At 38.2% G+C, this 6,386-nt stretch overlaps 1 pseudogene; it reads left to right on the top strand.

The window, feature by feature from the left end:
- The first annotated feature begins 1,575 nt into the window (after window positions 1-1,575).
- LOC123467410 lies at window positions 1,576-3,277 on the top strand (annotated as a pseudogene).
- Window positions 3,278-6,386: the final 3,109 nt, after the last annotated feature.

The raw sequence follows: 6,386 nt of genomic DNA, 5'->3' as shown, positions 1-6,386 counted from the left end.
CAAAATGTTACTGTGCCTCACAATTCTTAAAAAGAGAAATATTTCGGGAAACATTGCCCCTTATTCGGACACACGTTTTTGAAATTAGATTTTATCAAAACGCCAGAAATTTTTCCACTTTTTTCAGTCCTAAATTCCAGCATGATGCGCATTTTATTTTGAATTGTCCTATTATTGTAAATATGTAAAAAGTGTTTTTTAATTGCTCTTGTTGTATCCCTATCTCATTGCCTGTAAAACGGTGTTGCTAATTCCGGACACTTTTTTTAAAAAACCAGCACATAGCTGGAAATTTTTAAAAATCATTATTAGAATTAGCTCTGTGGGTGAATTCTTGGCTAGTGATGCGAAGTTGTATGGTTTAAGCCTCAGAAGCGACAAGTTCATCACATGCGTTGAAAATACATTCTTCACAATATTGTGCTGTTTAGCTAGCCATGTATAGGGGAGACTGGAGTATGCCGGGACACCGGGTCAAGAGGGACAGTAGGGGGAAAAATAGTAGATTTTTATAAAATTAAAAATTTTTTTTGTATGTTATTTAGATACATACAATCTACTTTGGCATGAAATTTGGTTGAGTTTTGTCAATAACTGTATCAGTTATCAACAAAACTAAAAAAACTGGTTTTTTTTAGTTAATTTTGTCTCCGCCATTTAATGTTTCTAGAAAAAAATAATCGCAAATGGCATGTAAATATAATATAGATATGAAGCTTAATCATTTCTTTATCGTTAAAAACAAAAATTATAATTTTCGATCAATTACTGTAGATAATATTAACGTTTTAAAAAAATAGTCTTTATCGGGAAATCGGGACAGCTGTTTTTGACTAAAATGGGACATTAGTGGGCGGGTTTGGTCTTTAAGCCCATCACTCATCACCGAGCTCATGACGCCATTACTGTTCCTTACAATGATAACAAGCAATCGATTATTCAGCATATTAATCGATTACAATAAGTCCAACCCCCACCTATCTTTAATAAGGGTTTTTTATCATATAAGAAAAAATTCTTATTAACACAATAATCAAATTGAAACATTTATTAACTTATAGAGTCTATGCAGTGGGACGCTATTTCAATTTTTACAAATTTTTTTAAGGAATTTTAAGGCGAAAACGGAGGACGTCCCTCACCACCCACCCTAGTGTCCTCACTTACCCCTCAAAATAGGCTCCTCCCACAAAGCTAAGAAAACTTTAAAGGTCTTATATGGGAAAATGGTTTATTATTAAATTATATTAAAAATATGGGGGGTACATTACAGTATGGAAAACATAAAAACAAAATAATAAATTAAAACCGTCCCGGCTTACTCCAGTCTCCCCTACGTCTCTAAAACTTTCCGAGAATTTTTTTTTTCTTAATTCATTTTGCGGTCTTATTCAAAAATCGCTTGTAAAATATTTGCGCCGCATCACACTGTATCATAACGGAAAGAATATAAATAGTAGTACAGTACCTGTGAGGTAAAGCACTAGTGATTGATACTGGGTCTTAGACTATTCCTAAAATGTTTTTGACAAAATTATCCTAAAAAATAACGGTTTTCATATTTATTTTTCAAAGATGGCTTACACTACTGAGGATCTGGGAAATACGGTTACCACTTACATTACCGGCAGTGGCCCTTATAGAAGCATCGCCAGCATGTTTGGCATTCCCAAATCTACCCTCAGGGAAAAGGTATTTGTAATTTAGGTTTTCAACCGTTATTAAGAGAGCCACTCATTTAGCGGTCGCTTTTCTATTTTAGACTTTTTTCGTAGGCTGGTAAGCAGTAGTAAGCTGGTTCTCATGTAATCAGGGCCGAGCTTACTATTGGAATGTACTGGCGTGACACACATAACATTTCCTTTTTAAGTTTTTTTTTTGCTTAGCGCCAGTACCTTCCGGTAGTAAGCTGGTTCTCGGGTAATCAGGGCCGAGCCCTACAATCAAGGAATGGTTTCCTTTCTTCTCACTCAAATGAAAACAACTGATAAAAATTTATGCGCGGAAATAAAAGCAAGGAATTAAAGTGGCAATTGTGGCTTTTCCGAATTGAAAATTCTAGTTTTCACCTATTTTGAAAACCTGTCATTGATTCTTTAGATCTAAACTATTATCAGCAAGTGGTTTATTAGAAATAACCCAAATTCATTAATGTAAACTTGTAGTTTGCTTTCCTTGCTTCATAAGATCTTAAAGTATGCGCAAGGTTGCAATGATGAAGGCCCCATCAAAAACAAAAGAGGAAGGGCAACTCTTTTGCTGGAAGAAGATGAACTTGTCATTGCTAATTGGGTCCGGAATATGGTCAAAGCTGGATTTCCGGTGACTAACAAGGAATTGTTGAATTCCGTTCAGCACACCTTAAACAAAGTGAAGAGACCTTATTCGCCAATAATCAACCGGCAGAAACATGGATACCAAAATTTAGGCAACAGCGCAACCTGTCCCTGAGAACTGAGGAGATTTTGGACCCCGGAAGAGCCAAATCACTCCTCATGACCTTCGACAATGGGCTAAGCATGTAGAGGAATATTTCAAGTTGGTCATACTGCCCTTTTTGCCGTAGCTGCTTCCCTTTGCACCCTCACTAGCTTAAACTGCACAACCTTATATCCATAGTATGTTTTTCATTAGACCTTCCACAAAGATTTTTTCATTAATTAAAGGAAATTTGGTTTCATAGTTATAACGGTTGGGAAGAACTACTTACTGACCCAGCGAGGTCGTTCAACTGCAACGAAAATTTTTTTTTGTTTCACCTGGAAAAGGGAAAGTCTTAGCAGAACTTGGAAGTAAAGAAGTGTATCTTTCACTAAAAAGTTCTGCTAAGACCGGTGTTTCCATTTTGGCCACCATTTCAGTTTCTGGTTGGATCCTTCCCCCTTTCGTAATCTTTCCATAGAAACGGTCGCTTCCTTGGATTGCCAAGGAGAAGATGCCTCCTGGCATTGACGTTTTTTGCACCAAAAAAGGGTAGATGACAGCTGATGCATTCTGCCATTGGCTTGTGCATCAATTTGTTCCACAACTGAAGGGCAAGAATGTTTTATTTCCGGTAGTGCTGTACCTGGATGGCCACCGCAGCCATATCAACATCCCAATTTCCGATATATGCGTGGAAAACAACTTTGTTTTGATTTGTTTCCCTCCAAACACCACTCACATATTGCAACCATGTGGCGTGGCTCTCTTTAAGCCCTTAAAGAGCTTGTGGAAAGCCAAGTTCACGAGTGGTCGGGAAAAAATCCAAACAACAGGGTCACCGTTAAGAACATGATTCCTTTACTTAACGAAGTTTGGGAAGATATGTCGCCTAAATATGGCCAAAACGGATTTCGAGTTTGTGGTTTATATCCCTGGAATCCCAATGCAGTTAAGTAAGTTTTTAAGTACAGGAATATTCTATAAACTTTTGAACGACAACTAGCCGCTTGGTAAAGATTGGACTTACGAATTTCTTAAAAAACATCCGCATTTGCTGATAAGGACTTTTCAAGCCACCAGCTATGTCAGAGCGACCGCGTTCAACAAGCACAATGTGACCTTGTTTTTTTGATAATCTGAATGCGGTTCTTGTAAAACATAAAATCAAACCTCGGAATACTTGCCATTTTGACGAGACAGGTAAATTTTAAAAATAAATGTATTATTGTAGACTTCATTGTATGATTAATAGGTATAACTGCACGCCATAAACCTGGGAAGGTCGCAGAGGTAGCAAAACTGTAGGTTCAATCACCTCAGGTGAAAGGGGCACACTATAGTTACACTTGGGCTGGCAGTTAGTGCAACAGGCAATAAGGTCCTACCTATTTTCTTTTTTCTACGGAAAAAAGATAATCCAGCATTTTTACACGTAGGACCTATTGGTTCCATTTCAAGAGCAAATGGAAGTGGCTGGACGAGACAGGAAGATTTTCTCTTCTTTATGAAGCACTTTGTTTTATTTTGCAGGCCAAACAAAGAAAATAAGGTTTTGCTGTTAGTAGATAACCACCACTCCCACTTAAGCGTGGATGTTATTGATTTTTTAAAACAAAACAGTGTGGTTATGTTAACCCTGCCACCCCATTGCACACACAAGTTGCAACCATTAGACCGTTCTGTATTCGTCCCGTTCAAATCCTACTATAACACAGCTTGTACCTCATGGATGGTTAACAACAACCCTGGTTTAACTATGAAAAATTGGCCATGTCGTAATTAGTAAGTCAGGCCCTGCCAAGAGCCCCAAGTCGACAAAACATTGCCAAATTTGCCATCGAGATACAAACATGGCCGCCAGCAGCAATTTCTCTCTTAAAATAGTAAGGTGCGTTCGTAAAACAGTAGAAGGTACGCGTCAGTCACTTGCTCTATAGACTTAAGTAACAATTTTCATTGTTTTTGAAACTTGATAGTGTATGAATATTTTTCATAAATTATAGAGAAATAGATAGCCCTTATCAAGAGCTATCATTTATATAAAATTTATTAGTCTTATAGTGCCACGATTTGCTAATTACTAGCAACCCCAGCATCAACATCTATGTAATACCATTTAAAAGATATAAGCACAATATATTAGCAACTCAGAAAAAGGGAGTGAAATAAAGGTCATGTAGACCCCCTTGGTAAGGGGCCGTTCACATACTACGTAGTGGGATTTTGGCGGATTTTTACCCCCCTCCCTCCCCCTTGTAGTAGATTGAAGTGTTCGGGCTGACTCCCCCCTTGAAATTACGTAGTAGTTCGCTCGACCCCCCCTAAAAAATATAGGCCTATATATATTTCGAAACTCAATTATTTCTGTATTAAAAAAGTAAGCATTCTTTGTATCATTTTTGGTACAGTGACATATTGAAAATTAACGATGCAAAGTATTTTTCTGGTTGCCAGAACAGTCGACTGCTCATGAGGAGCTTTCGCCAAAAATAAACAAAGACAGCGTTGCCAGCTTAGGAAAAACACATTTTTTTTTTAAATTGGAAAATTTTTGAAAATTTGTTTCTACTACGTATCAAATCCCCGGGCTCCCCCCCCTCCCCCAGTAGTATTTTGAAGTAATTTGTCTTTTATACAAAAATGGTTTATATAATGGGAAGTCTTATATTCCAATTAGTAAGTGTCTGCTAGATGATAAGTGTCACTCGGCTCCATAGAAAAGTACCCGTGCAGCTTTACCATAAGCATCATCTAGTTGAGCGCGACCAACCTGACACAACCATATAGCCGTGTAGCGTATTCGGAATATTACAAGGCCTTGAAAAAAAAAGTCCGTTGCCGTAGCCCCGCCTTGAAAAATAAGTTCACGGCCTGATTTCCTTTGTTTTCAGGAGATTCAGTCGTAACCGCCATCTATCATGAAGAAAATCATAGCCGAAACTCGGACCCGCCGTATAAATTGCTCGGCAATCCTTTGGCGTTCAACACAAAATTGCGGGAACATGACAGTACACTGCAGCGTTATGTCCTCTATAAAACGACACCAATATCCGCGTTCTAACTTGGGAGGTGGTAAAATGATGCAAAGGTTAACGCAGGGACCCTCCACCAATAGACGCCATCTATCGGGAGAAATCTCATAAAAACGTGGATCAGTTGTGATGAAATGATGACAAATGATGACAAATGACTTATGACAGAATCCCTATCGGGAAATTAGAATAGTTATAGCGTTCTTGAGATATAGTAATTTTTATCCTATTGGGAAGATTCCAGAGTATAGATGGGGCATCTGAGTGGCAAGCCAAACCTTGCGGATGACACCTTTCGATGATCTCTGTTGCTCTTATAATAACATCATGTCGATCTATCAGGCACAGACATGCAAATATATTCGAAACATGTTAGAAAGTCGGTGGTCTTTTTGGTGGTCGATCTGCTTTGCGGTAAGCGGTGTTTAGGGATATGTTCAACTATTGGATCTTATCACTTGCAAAAGGATCTTCAGAGTGTTAAAGAGTCTGCTTTTCTTTTAACGTATGATGGCGTTCCAAACAAAGCTATAGTCAAGATTTAATGCTCATTGACAATATTGCTAGCCTTGCACCGTTTGGATAGACTGGCTGGCTACCAAATGTCCAGCTCCCACGCCCTCGCTTCTATCATATTAGTAGCCATACACAACCGCTTTTCAAGGATCTAACAGCCCAAGATAAACACTAGATCTCTGAAGCACCGCTAATTACTTCTGCCCACATCCATCATGTCCACTTACTGTAGCGCAGTGTATAAACAAAGTTGATGCACAGTAAACGAACGGCCTCAATCATAACAAAAGTTATACTTGCGTGACCCGAACACGTATATAAATGTATAGACTATAACAACAATAAGGGCGGCAATCAAGAATATGAACTCAAATCAATGATTTCATTTTCGTGAATTTTTTTTTTCTTTCTTCG

The sequence above is a fragment of the Daphnia magna genome, unplaced genomic scaffold, assembly GCF_020631705.1.
Source record: "Daphnia magna isolate NIES unplaced genomic scaffold, ASM2063170v1.1 Dm_contigs186, whole genome shotgun sequence".
Classification (NCBI taxonomy): Eukaryota; Metazoa; Arthropoda; class Branchiopoda; order Diplostraca; family Daphniidae; genus Daphnia; species Daphnia magna.
This window is presented reverse-complemented; position numbering and strand designations above follow the sequence as displayed.